General features: G+C 43.0%; 1 protein-coding gene and 1 long non-coding RNA gene across 7 annotated transcripts in view; one reads left to right on the forward strand and one right to left on the reverse strand.

Annotated features, from left to right (window-relative positions):
• The window catches only part of JAK2 (Janus kinase 2), a 274,729-nt gene that overhangs the window by 100,680 nt on the left and 159,952 nt on the right, over positions 1-14,097 (reverse strand). Inside the window, exon 1 of one of the 6 annotated variants that reach the window (XM_056522221.1) lies at positions 1,253-1,432. The exons of the other annotated variants lie outside the window; for them this stretch is intronic. The gene's annotated coding sequence lies outside the window, so the exon portion shown is untranslated. Of the gene's footprint in view, positions 1-1,252; positions 1,433-14,097 lie in introns of those variants that run through there. 6 annotated transcript variants of the gene reach the window in all.
• The window catches only part of LOC130274194 (uncharacterized), a 55,944-nt gene continuing 43,399 nt past the window's right edge, over positions 1,553-14,097 (forward strand). Inside the window, exons 1-2 of the long non-coding RNA XR_008844284.1 lie at positions 1,553-1,631; positions 2,819-2,950. This is a non-coding gene — a long non-coding RNA (uncharacterized LOC130274194). The remainder of the gene's footprint in view (positions 1,632-2,818; positions 2,951-14,097) is intronic.

A 14,097-nucleotide genomic window follows, 5' to 3' on the forward strand; every position in this document is an offset into this window, starting at 1 on the left:
TCTTGCATTTTTTAAGCTCCCAATAGGGACCGTTTATCTTTTGATTGCTCTTGCTGTTCAGTGCTATGCATTGGCATAGAACTGATGAGCAATATTCGTGATATCCCCGGGGAAGGTAAGCAGACCTCTGGACTTAATTTTTTGCTCATCCGACCCCTACAATCATGCTGCTGATGATCATTATAGATCACGGCATCTGAAGGGTTAATGGCGGGCATCAGCATGATCCCACCATACCCCTCATCCCTACACAGAGCACATGAATGTGTTTATACTGACCATTTATGTGAATGGGCAGATCAGGAGAAAAAGCTTTCCGCTAAAGGAAAGTTTGTCTGACAGCTATTGGGAGTTTATGGCCACCTTAATAGGTGGTTTAGACTTACTCAGTAGTATAATGTCCACATTTTTAAATGGCATAAACCACTATGACAGCCCAGTGTTACACAGTCTAAAAATTATTAGTTAATCTACCCCATAGTGATTATGCTTTGTACTTGACACCAGCAAAACCTCATGCAATAGAACATGCCACAATATTTTTTTGTTGAATTCCATCTAAATCGCCTTCAGAGCCACAATAAGGCCAAATTACTGCATTCAGTTGAGTGTATTGAGATGTGTGCATGATGTTTCTTGTATCATCTATTAACCAGGACCTTGTCTGTTTCTTAGATTAGGATGCAATACATTACTCAAATTATGACAGTCAACTTCAATGATATTCTACTGAAAATAGAGTGATGTGGGAATTTCCCTATCTAAAGAACAGTAGTTTTGCAACTGTAGGCAAAGAAGGAAAAATAAGGGGCCAGACAACAAATAAAGAGACTTCTTTTCTTAACTAGACTCCAATAAAAGTTCATACAGGCAATACTAATGCGGGGAACAAAATCAGCTTGTGTGTTTGTATTTCATCCAAATGATAGGGGACAAGTTATAAATCGCGAGGGGTCCAACCGCTGGGGCCTCCTGAAAAAAAATCACTGGTATTCAGTAGGGATCGACCGATTATCGGCCGATATTCACCTTTTTTCCCGTTATCGGTATCGGCTTCTAACCTGCCGATAATGCGCAAAACAAGGCGTGCGCACGAATCGAGAGACTTCAGTCCCAGCCCTGAACTTCAGGCCGGGACTGAAGCCCCGCGATTCATGCGCATGCCTTGTTTTGCCGTGCGGAGCAATTGCCTGACAGCTGACAGCATGGTGGAGAGGGAGCTGTCAGCTGTCCCGCTCATCCACTCCCTCACCTTTCTCACGCTGCCATCCACGGCAGCAGCGTCACTAGGTCAAATTATCTGGGGCCTGAGCCCCATATGTCAGCAATGGAGCCCTTGCACTTTTTCTTTTAATGAAGCATATGCGGACCTTGCAGCTCTCCTCCCCTTCGGCACTGAAGGGGACCTCGCTCCGGGCCGGTGTTATAAAGGAAACTGTGTCCCTGTGGAGGAGAGTCACATTCTGCTACAGGGACACAGTTTTCTTTATTACAACAGCGATGAGTTAACAGGCAGGGACGCAGCACACGACGCAGGCACGCACCTAACGTCACGGTCCGTACCCTGGCTGGAGGAGGAGGAGGAGGACATCCCGCCGCCACAGAGCTGCTACAGCTGTCCTCCCCACAAGGTGAGAAGATGGGGGAGAGAGAGCAGTATGGAATGAGGGAGGGGGCTGTAATTGGAGTGTGGAAAATAACAGAGGGGTAGGGGGGGGTTTAGAAGATAATAAAGCATCAAAGAGGTGTGTGTGTGTGTGGTGTGTGTGTGTGTGGTGTGTGTGTGGTGTGTGTGTGGTGTGTGTGGTGTGTGTGTGTGTGTGGGAGGTTGATGGCAGAGAAGTTTTAATAATTATAGAGGAGTCGGGGAGGAGGGCAGAAAAGTGTAGTGGAGAAGGAGACAAGGGGATCTGGGAGGGACTTAGTGGCTGGAGGAGGATAACAGAGGGTCTGAGAGTGACTAAGGCAGTGGTGTCCAAACTGTGGCCCACCAGATGTTACAAAACTACAACTCCCAGCATGCCCGGACAGCCAATGGAATGGGCATGCTGGGAATTTTAGTTTTGCAACATCTGGAGGGCCACAGTTTGGACACCACTGGACTAAGGGTTCCGAACAAGGAGAAAAGGGGGATCTGGAGGAGAACTCAGAGGTCTGGGGGGACTAAGCACTCATCCACACTGCGGACATTCGGCTGGCATAATTTCACTGTGGAAATCCACTAGCAGCAGAGTCCTATTGTTTAAAATGGGATTCTGTTGCTCTGTGTATACTGAGGAATTGCCACAGTGGAATTATGCTGGCGCAATGGACATCTTCCCAAAGAATGAACATGTTTATTCTGCCGCACTGCATTGTTGTCAGCGTGGTCCTATCACTGAGGACTTAGGTGGTTCCTGCTGCAGGCAGAATTCTGCCGACTGAATGTCCGCAGTGTGGGCAAGCCCTTAGAGGTCTTAAAGACGAGGACAAAGATGAGTCTGGGGGGACGGGGGGGGGGGGGGACTTAGGGGTCCGGGGGAGGTCACTACAAGGGTGGGATTCTGCCAAACAGATGAAACAGTGTATGGCATGATGTCTGGCAGGGTTATATTTAAGGGCATAGGGGGAGATTCATCAAAACCTGTCCAGAGGAAAAGTTGCTGAGTTGTCCATAGCAACCAATCAGATCGCTTCTTTCATTTTGCACAGGCCTTGTTAAAAATGAAAGAAGTGATTGGTTGCTATGGGCAACTAAGCAACTTTTCCTCTGAACAGGTTTTGATGAATCTCCCCCATAATAACTGGCAGGATTTCAATGATTATTGTCTTCATACAGACAATGAGGATCTGCTGACAAAATGAGGAACCAATGATGTCCAAGCGTCAACTCTGCAGAGAAGATGGAAGAAGTTCTAGCGTCTGGACCAGAGGAAGAAAAAAAGAAAAGACAGCAGAGAAGACGTCTCCTGTGAGTCAAACCATTGTATAGTCTGCCTGTTTCTCATCTGAGCTGTAGTCACTTGAAAGTCCTGCAGTGAAACTATACCCCAATAAGTGGCTCTCAAGCTGTGACAATACTACAACTCCCATCATGCCTGAAGCTTTCCATGGATGATGGGAGTTGTTCCTTTGCAACAGCTGAAAAGCCACTTGAACCAAGGAGATTTCACCATGCAGCCCATTTTATTTTGGTGGGAGTCCAGCTGCTGGGTCCCCCACAATAAAAGGGCTGCATAGTCTAATATGCAGAGGCCTATCTTAGGTCCCACTCTGGCCCTGGACAGGACGGTGATTATGCAGCAGCTGCACGCTACCTTTGGAGCTCCAACCACTGCTCCTCTGGTCCGGGTACCTACTGCTATGGCCCATAGGCTGGAGCAGTGGTTGGAGCACAGAAGCAAGGAAGTACACAGACATATACTGTATACTGTATATAGTGTATATTGTAAACTGAGTGACCCTATGATCCCTCCTTTTGTGGCTCTGCCCTCAGCCACGGCCAGTGCCCCGGAGAGAAATAGCCGATAATTTATACCGGAATATCGGTATAAATTATCAGCTATCGGCCTTAACCTCCACAGATTATCGGTATCGGCCCTAAAAATTCGATATCGGTCGATCCCTAGTATTCGGTAGGAAACGGTACACCGCCCAGCACTAGAATGGCCGCTTACGGCAGACTGCCGGGACCCCGTTCCCAGCGGTCGGACCCCCAGCGATCTAGAACTTATTCCCTATCTATTGAATAGGGGATAATTTATTTTTCACTGCACTACTCCTTTAAACTGTAAAGGTAGATCTCATCAGCGAGGTGCCCCCTAGTTGTTGGTAAGGCCCAGCTAGGAGTCAGTTTTCACAAAAGTGACTGTTGTAGCCAGGGAAAGGACTGTGAAGCTTATAATCTCTGGTTTAACAATGCTTTTGACTCATATAGTTATTTCCTTATTTTAATAATATACAGAGTTTAGGAAGCAAATTAAAGACAGGGCAATACATGTCATTTTTACAGGGACTTTCACTACAGGTGAGGAGGCCCAGGCACCCCCTTAGTCAGTATCATTTTGGTCTTTTAAATGAGGCTCAGACCTTACGTGTATGGAACTTCCCAAATGAAAGGTCACGTGAGAGAACTATCAGGCATGCTTTATTTCAACTTGCATAATCTTTTTAGTCTGGGAGATGAGCTACTGTGGGAGAAGTCTGACAGCAGCTTTCTCCCCTCTTCCCATTTAGAGTACATGTACTCTGGGCCGAGCTGGTCATACATTAATACAGAGCCTTTCCTAGTGAAATTCCCATTCTGATCTTCCAGCAATTCACAAGTCCTACCGATCTGGACTGGCTGTAGTGTTGTATGTTGAGTATGGGTTCAAGTTACAATGATCCAGTAAAGACCATTGTATGGTAAAAATATTGCAGTGAAACTACAAGAAAGTAGTTCCTACTAGATGGTGAATATTTGATATTTACACAATGAAAATCTTCTGATCTTGATGTCTAATGTGCCCAAAGGCTGTCATGTAAGTTTTCTATTGTGGCGTGAACCTGCCATAAGAGACAATCCTAATCAGGTTTTATTTTCTGCTTAAGGCTGCTTTCACAATATAAAAATACCTCCGATATAAACGCCCGCTAAAAAAAACAAACTGGAAATCGGCCGTTAAACAGCAGTTAGAAAATCCCATTATAGTCTATGGGATTTTTCCAATAGCCATTTTAACCCTTTATCGCCCGTTATTAATAAAGGCCGTTATTTTGTGACGGGTCGGTGACGGGTTTAAACGGCTATTGGAAAAATCCCATAGACTATAATGGTTTTTATAACGGGCGTTTATAACGGAGGCATTTTTATAGTGTGAAAGAAGCCTAAATTGTTCCTAGAAGCAGCAAAGACTGATCAGTAAGTATGCTATGTTCTATAGGAAAAACCCTAAGACTTTTTTTTTTTTAAGTACATTAAAGCGTGTCTCACTTAGAGACCAGACTAGCAAGGACAACTAAAGCTACATACAAAAGCAAATTCATCAGCATCTAGGGGACATCCCTCTGTAAATACCAACCATAATACAAAGCTTGCTTTGGGATTGCTTATCCAGATCTCACTAAAACTGTATATCTATCACACACACTGGGGACAGAGACTCACTTGATTCATGACAACATATGCAAAGTAAGCTGGTGCTATCTAAATAGGGAAAAGGACATCATTGATTCCAATTTACACAGTAGTTGGGAGTATGAAGAAATAAAAATAAAATAATAATGCAATGTTGGACAGACAGTTTTTGTGAACAAGCTAGGACTCTGACTTACTCATATGTGAACAAAACTTCCTGGTGCAATGAGCTGGATATATTTAGTGTATCAGCATGACAAGATAAACTTCAGAAGGAAGAGGGAAAAATATTTTTAGAAGGTATGTATGCCAAGATACAAAAACAAAGTTATAGTTATTAGGCCAATTGTATGTTGACCTGATAACTAAGTTGTCTTAAAGAGAGCCTGTCATCAGTTTTACCTGCACTAACCTGAACAGGGTTATGGTGCAGGAGACAATGAAGAAAAGCATACTTAACCTCCCTAGCAGTATGATTAGGTCTAGAAATTTTTACCAAAAGTGGTACAATTTTTTGCATTGAAATTTCACATCTCCCCCCGCCCATTTCACATCTCCCCCATCACATTCCCCCCCCCCCTTTATCACATTCTCCTCCCCTTTGTCACATCCCCCCCTTTGTTTTTTGTGTTTTTCTACCAGGGTGCCTCCAGCTGTTGTGAAACTACTACTCCCAGCATGCCCGGACAGCCTTTGGCTGTTCGGGCATGCTGAGAGTTGTAGTTTTGCAACAGCTGGAGGCCCCCTGGTAGGGAAACACTGACTTTTAGTATTTTGTCTTTACCTGCTCTGGCTGGCCCCCGCCACGGGAGCCGACCCGAGCAGATAATCATATGTTTTCCCGGGGGCTGTATCTCTATATCGCAGAAAGCAATAATCGCGATTTCATTGCTTTTGCGATATATCGTGCAGCCCCGCAGGCAACTCTGCAATTCTACCCCGAGTGTGACTTGGGGTTACCGCTCCTGGCAGGGAAAATAACCCTGAGTCACGCTCGGGATAACCGCTAAGAAGGTTAAAGAGGCACTGTCATTGTTTCATATATTGCAGGACTCATTATAATATGACATTTCACAATATACACCTGTTAAAAAAAAAAGTAAATTTTCACCTGAAATTCAAGCTCAAAATAGTCTGTCTTTTAGCCAGAAAGACTAGTCTAGATTTTACAGCATACTGGATACCGGCCGTAAAGCATACCGGTATCCAGTATAGGAGATTTCTATTGTGTATGCAAAACTACAGATAAAGGATGTGTGGACATGCTGGGAGCTGTAGTTTTATAACAGCTGGAGGCAACACTGCTCTAACACAGTTATTTACAAACATTGCAGCTTCAGTTGTTACTAAACTACAACTCCCAGCATGCTGAAATAGTCCAAGCTTTCTCGGACTCCTGAATGACAAAGAAGTTGATCAGACATTCAGGAGTCTGTGAAAGATGAATGACACACATAGTGACAGCTATGCTGATTAGCATCCAGCTTTACTAGGAGAAGATAAAACGGATAGAACATGTATTCATAAAAATACTTTTATCTAAAAAATCCTTGCACTAATTTTATAAAGATCTATTCTTATATTTATACATTTTATCCTGTTATGAATTCACCATAATGTCTTCTGATTACTGCAGGCAAGCTCCAAGTATCTTCCTCTGACACATGACACAGCATAAAACCAGAGAGGAAAGGGTTACAGAGTAGAGAGTACTGATTGGCTGACTGCACAGGCTTGCTCCTGTGAGGAAGACAGACTGACACGCCCCCTCCAGCCTGCACAATGAAAAAGTAACTCACCAGCAGATAAATGCTTATATCTCTGGATATATAGGTCCGAGACACATAAAAATTATATGCACATGATCAGGATTGGGTCCTTAGTAACATATCACTTTTTTTCTTTTTTTTTTTGCACTATGACAGGTACGCTTTAACTGATTTTCTGTCCATGGTTCTTTTCTTCGGTAATCCCTGGTGTTTTGGATATGGTAATGAGGAACTTAAGGCATGGGGGGCATTCCCGAGCCCCTCGTGCATGGTGACATCATGTGTTCTGAAGATCTGTGTTGAGTCTGTTATGTTGCAGAGTGGAGCTCCATTCTTTAGCATAACAGTTGTGGCTGCGGCTATTGCACATGGGGAAGAGAGCCATTATGCTGCAGAGTTGGTGCGAGTGATAATGATGACAGGTGTATGCAGGAGGCTTATGGTCCTCAAAGGTTACCTGGAATCTGTCATGTGCATAAAAGCCTAAGGCCCCTTTCACACTACAAAATGACTCAGTTTTAACCCCTTAAGGACCAGGCGTTTTTCGGTTTTTTGCTCTTTCGTTTTTTCCTCCTTACCTTTAAAAAATCATAACTCTTTAAATTTTGCACCTAAAAATCTGTATTATGGCTTATTTTTTTGGGCCACCAATTCTACTTTGTAATGATATCAGTCATTTTACCCAAAAATCTACGGCGAAACGGGAAAAAAAAATCATTGTGCGACAAAATTGAAAAGATACAGCCATTTTGTAATTTTGGGGGCTTCCGTTTCCACATAGTACATTTTTCGGTAAAAATGACACCGTATCTTTATTCTCTAGGTTCTTACGGTTAAAATGATACCCTACTTGTATAGGTTTAATTTTGTATTACTTCAGAAAAAAATCATAACTACATGCAGGAAAATGTATACGTTTAAAATTGTCATCCTCTGACCCCCTATAACTTTTTTATTTTTCCGTGTTCAGGGCGCTATGAGGGTTCATTTTTTGAGCAGTGATCTGAAGTTTTTGTCGGTACTATTTTTGCATTGATCTGACTTTTTGATAGCTTTTATTCATCTTTTCATGATATAAAAAGTGACCAAAAATACGCTATTTTGGACTTTGGAATTTTTTTGCGCGTACGTCATTGACAGTGCGGTTTAATTAGCGGTATATTTTTTTAATTCGGACATTTCCACACGCAGTGATACCACATATGTTTATTTTTGTTTTTATTTACACAGTTTTTTTTTTAATTATTGGAAATGCCGGGTGATTCAAACTTTTATTAGAGGAAGGGATAATTCAAAGGGTTAATGATTTTTTTTTACACTTTTCTTTTGCAATATTATAGCTCCTATAGGGGGCTATAACATTGCATTGACTGATCTTTAACAGTGTTTCAATGCATCTCCATAGGGATGCAATGATCAGTGTTTTCGGCGATTGATTGCTCAAGCCTGGATCTCAGGCTTGAGGCATTCAATCGGCGAACGGACTGTAGGAAGGAAGGTAAGAGACCTTCCTCCTGTAGTACAGCTGTTCGGGATGCTGCGATTATACCGCGGCGATCCCGAACCGCTCCCTGAGCTAACCGGCACTTTTTACTTTCACTTTTAGCCGCGTGGCTCAGCTTTGAGCACGCGGCTAAAGGGTTAATAACACGCGGCACCGCGATCAGTGCCGCGCGCTATTAGCGGCGGGTCCCGGCTTCACTATGACGCCGGGCCTGCCGTGATATTATACGGGGTCACCGTGGGACCCCACGTTATATCACGGGAGCGGGACTAAGGACGTACTCATACGTCCTTGGTCCTTAAGAGGTTAAAGATCTGTACGAAGTTCCGTCTGAAAATCATGCACTATTTCTCCCGTTACTATCTTCTGTCATAAAATAATGGCCGTTATTAATAACGGGCTATAACGGGTTAAAACGGCTATTAGAAAAATCCCATAGACTATAATGAGATTTTCTAACGGCCATATAGGATTTTGTAAATGCCGTTTTTAGCTGATTTTCAGACGGAACTTCATACGGATCTTTAAAACGGAGTAATTTTGTAGTTTGAAAGAAGCCTAAGGCTGCGTTCACACTGTGTTTTTGATCATTTAAAGTAAAGGTTTAGAGCACAGAACTAAAGTTACCATTTTAACATATGCTTTTGTTTTTTCTGGTTGAGGAACTCCTCATTAAAGACAATTTTAAAAATGCTAAAAATGCAGTGTGGACCTAATCTACGGTGTGTTTATTTATTCTTTCTTGTATCCAAAACAGGAGTATCTACAGAGATGCTACAAATTAGCTTTCCAATGATACATAATAAACAAAGCAACAAGATGCTGGCAATTGATAGAAACATAGAATGTGTGGGCAGATAAGAACCATTGAGCCCAATATTCTGAATACTATCATTATTTTCTATCTTATATGGAGGATAACCTTTTGCCTACCCCATGCATGCTCAAACTCTTTCACTGTATTTGCAGCGACCACTTCTGCAGGAAGGCTATTCCATGCATCCAATACTCTCTCGGTAGAGTAATACTTCCTGATATTACTTTTAATATGTTGTAGCCTAATTGTTTGGCTGTAATAGCACAAGTCATTGAGGACCAAACACATGCAAAATCAGAAGGCATACATATTTAAGAGATGTCAAATGGTCACTGCTAACAGCACCTGCTTGACTTGTATTTGCTTTCTCACCCTTGTCAGTATGCATATTACAAAACATTTAAATGGGCACTGTCATGAAATAAAAAAATTGATATGTTGTAGTACTTAAGTACTACAACATATCTCTAATATACTTTAATTTAAAAAAGTGATTTTAAACCAGTTTAAAATCACTTTTAAATCACTCCTAGTGGCCGAATGCATTCTGCAGTGATGTCACTACAGAATTTCGACTCATTGAAGACTGGCAACGAGTCGAAATTCAGTCACTGCGTTCTCGCTCCCGCCTGTCAACCACACAGGCGGGAGCGAGCGCTTTGCAGTAAGTGGATGGGCGCAGGCTCCCGGGGACAAGGTAAAGTATTTGAGTGTTTTGAGGGGTTTTTTAGTGTTAACCTATACAGTATGCCTCCAGATTCCCCACTACAACTCCCAGCACGCCCTGACAGCCAATAGATGTCAGGACAAGCTGGGAGTTGTAGTTGGGAAACAGCTGTAGGGACACTGAATAGGTGAACTAAGGGGGGCGGGGAGTGGGTTGAGCAGAGCGGCAGGGGTGTTGCGGGCTGCTGTGACTGTTCTTTTGCCGGGGGGGGGGGGGGGTGTTGTGGGCTGCTGTGACTGTTCTTCTGCCAGGGAGTGGGTTGAGTGGCGCGACGGGGCTGGGGGGGTTGCGGGCTGCGCGGCGGGGAGCGGTATGTGCGGCCATCACAGATCCGGTGTTCACCTATACAGGGTGCCTCCAGTTGTTTCCCCACTACAACTTCCAGCATGCCCTGACAGCCAATAGATGTTAAGGCAAGCTGGGAGTTGCAGTGGGGAAACAGCTGGAGGCACCCTGTATAGGTGAACTACGGGCAGAAGTGTCAGCCCCAGCCGGCATCAGTGACGTGGTGCCTGCTGGGGAAGTCTGCCTGGTAGTGAGCACACTGCCAGGCAGACAAAAGGCATTTTTAATATGTAAAAAAAAAAAATTTAAGGCAGGGAGGGGGGTTAGGGAAAGATGGGTAATAGGCAGGGACAGAAAAAAAAAGTGATGGTGGGAGCTACCCTTTAAGGAGAGTAATCTGCACTATAACTATTTTTTGTGAAGACAGGTTCCTTGGAATTCTGGAGATTTTTCTGTATTACGAACCAGTACATTGTCTGTTAATTAACAGCAACTCTGAATATGCTAGTAGTACTGGCATCAATGACCGGGCAAGCACTAGAAAATGTGACACTTTCATAATTCTCTCGCTCTTAGTTTCTGAAAAGAATTCAGGATGAAGTGAAATGAAGAGATGCTTACACTTTGTAATTCTGTACATATTAGGTTCTTACCGTAAGTGCACATAGACCAATGCAACTAGTTCTTACCAATGCAACCATTTTTCTTTAGGAACTCCATGTCTGAACAGTCCAACAGGCATGAAATTTTTATGAATTGTAGGGAACACACCAGTTAATAGTGAACGTGATCCTAACAATAAACCTTTTTACCTTATTAAAAACAGTCCAGCTATTCAACAGTAATCCTTAGTTTTGCTAATATGCAAATTTTGTTATATGCACAATGGAGCCGGTCTGTTGCTTTGCTACCAATCCTTTTTCAGTCCAGAGTTCCCCTTCCCCATCTTGAATATATATATGGCTTCACTCTTGCGTCTGCATGCCGGGAAAGTCATTGCCCACATAATCACTCTGCTCAGGATGCAGAGCCCAGCCGTTGCTGACTCTCTACACCCTGAAGTCACGTGGGCAATGACTCTCCCGGCATGTAGACGTGAAAGTGGAGCCAGATAAAGATGGGGGAAGGGATCTCGGGACACAGAGAGAGGATTGCTAGTAAACAGTAGATTGCCTCCATTGCATTTATAATCTAATCTGCATATTAGCAAAACTAAGGATTACTGCGGAATGGCCGGACTGATTTTAGTAAGATTAAAAGTGTTTTAATTAGGATCACCTGCACTATTTACATGTGTATTCAGGTAAGTGTGGGTGATCCTGCTGTCAGGTTCCCTTTAAAGGAATAACTATGGCCATTGTTTGGGATATAAAATAACCAAACATTTTCTTACCTCCGGCGCTCCCACGATGCCCCCGTCATCTTGCTCCCATGATGCAATCATCTTTCTCAGCAGTGGCTTGATGTGTTCTCCACAGAAGCCCCTGGGTCCAATTTGCCATACTGGAGCTCAGCAAATCGCTGACCCGGGTGGGAATCACTGTGGCTAGTGATTCACTGAGCTATAGTATGACATATTTGGACTGGGTGCTTCTGTGGATGACACATCCCGCTGCAGCTCAGGAAGACAATTGCTTTGGGGGTCCGGAGGTAAGTAGATGTTTAATTTATTATATCCCACACCATGGCCATTAGAAAAAAGTTAAGAGAAAAAAAACCTCCCACCGGAGTAAGGATATCTTATCACTAAACGCTTACTGATTAAAAAAAAAAACAACCTTTGTGGCTAGTGAACATTTATCCATAGACTATGTAAAGGAAGAGAAGGTATAATAAGTAGCTATGTCCACTAGAGATGAGCGAAGTTCCAGTAATTCGATTTGTCACGAACTTCACGGCTCGGCAGTTGATGACTTTAGCCTGCATAAATTAGTTCAGCTTTCAGGTGCTCCGGTGGGCTGGAGACTCTTTCCTAGGACTGTATCCACCTTTTCCAGCCCACCGGAGCACGTGAAAGCTGAACTAATTTATGCAGGCTAATGTCAGCAACTGCCGAGAAGTTCGTGACGAATCGAATTACTGTAAGTTCGCTCATCTCTAATGTCCACCAATGAATAGCATCTTAAAGGTGTACACCCATAATCAAGTGATGACTGGGGAAGGTTTCAATACAGCAGTCTCTTAAAGTCTTTGGTCACCATTTTTTCAGCTAATATTCTGTTAACAGTTTTTTTTTCAGCCATTTACAGTAAAAAAAAAATGTAGTTTGTAAACATGCCTTTCCATGCAAAGTAGTATCCTAGCCACATACTGTGTAGGGCAACAGTAATACTCTAAATAGCCCGTGCACAGATATAAGGCCATCTAGGTAGTTATCCTCCAGCTCAATATTGGTGTGAGGTAGTAAAGATTTTACCCCTGTTTGCTTGGTGTATTTTTTACACAGTTTCTCAAAATTTACCAATATGGTGCACAGACTTGATGGATTCTGCACATTTATAGAAACCAGTGAGCTGCAGAGCTAGGTTTAAATGGTCACTCTCATTAAAAATAATTTTTGCTATTGCACTCCTTATGGTAAACAACAAATATTTCTAATTTACTTTGTTTTAAAAAAAATGAAGTTTTCTATGTTTTATTTGTGCTTAAAAAAAGCTCAAGAGCACATTTTCCCCCATCTCATACACAGACTTTGGACCGAAGCCCAAACACAGGAAGTGCAGCCTGGAGTGCTGAGGGGGGGGGGGGGGGGGGGGTGTGTCCAGCCTAATCCAATCATAGCTCCTTAACTGCCATATGCTGTTGGTTGGACACACACCCCTCTTAGCACTCCAGGCGGCACTTCTTGTGTTTCGGCTTTGGTCCAAAGTCTGTGTATGAGATGGGGGAAAATGTGCTCGAGCTTTTTAAGCACAAATAAAACATAGAAAACAAACATTTTTTAAAACAAAGTAAATTAGAAATATTTTTTATTTACCATAAGGAGTGCAATAGCAAAAATTAGTTTTAATAAAAGTGACCATTTAAGCTCTGTGCTTTGGCATCTTACACATTTGTATGTGTCCTATTAGGTGGAAGAGGTTTAATCTCTTCAGGACGTGGGGCGTATGCATACGCCCTGCATCCCGAGTTCTTAAGGACATAGGGCGTATGCATACGCCCGTGGGAATTCCGGTCCCCGCCGCTAGTCGGTTGGGGACTGGACTGGATGCCTGCTGGAATCATTCGGTAGGCATCCCGGCACATCGCCGAGGGGGGTCCTGAGACCCCCCCCCCATGTCGGCGATCGCAGAAAATCGCATGTCAATTCAGACATGCGATTTTCTTCTATTCTGGGCTGATCGGGACTCTGTGACCCAATCAGCCGGAAAATAGGGATGATCGGAGCTGTCAATGACAGCCCCGATCATCCTGAGGGATATGAGCGAGGTCGCAGTGCTGCGATCTCCTCCTATCCCCTGCCATTGGTCAGAACTGAATTCTGACCAGTGGCCGCGCATAAAGTGGACGTATTGTATTTGTGAATAAAAATAAAATTTATTTGGAATGTCCATTTTCCTTACAAGCAGAGAGCTTCAAAGTTAGGAAAATGCAACATTTTCAAAATTTTCATGAAACTTTGGGATTTTTCACCAAAAAAGGATGCAAGTATCAACGAAAATTTACCACCAAAATAAAGTAGAATATGTCACGAAAAAACAATCTCAGAATCAGAATATTCGGTAAAAGCGTTTTATAGTTTTTAATGCGTAAAATAACGGTGGTCAGAATTGCGAAAAAGGGCTCAGTCCTTAAGGTGAAAAAGGGCTGCGTCTTTAAGGGGTTAAAAAAAAAAAAAGTATGCTTTGCACAAAAAAAAAAATCAAATTTAAAATGTCCGCAAATAATAAATACAGC

Source organism: Hyla sarda, chromosome 1 (assembly GCF_029499605.1).
Source record: "Hyla sarda isolate aHylSar1 chromosome 1, aHylSar1.hap1, whole genome shotgun sequence".
NCBI classification, from domain to species: domain Eukaryota; kingdom Metazoa; phylum Chordata; class Amphibia; order Anura; family Hylidae; genus Hyla; species Hyla sarda.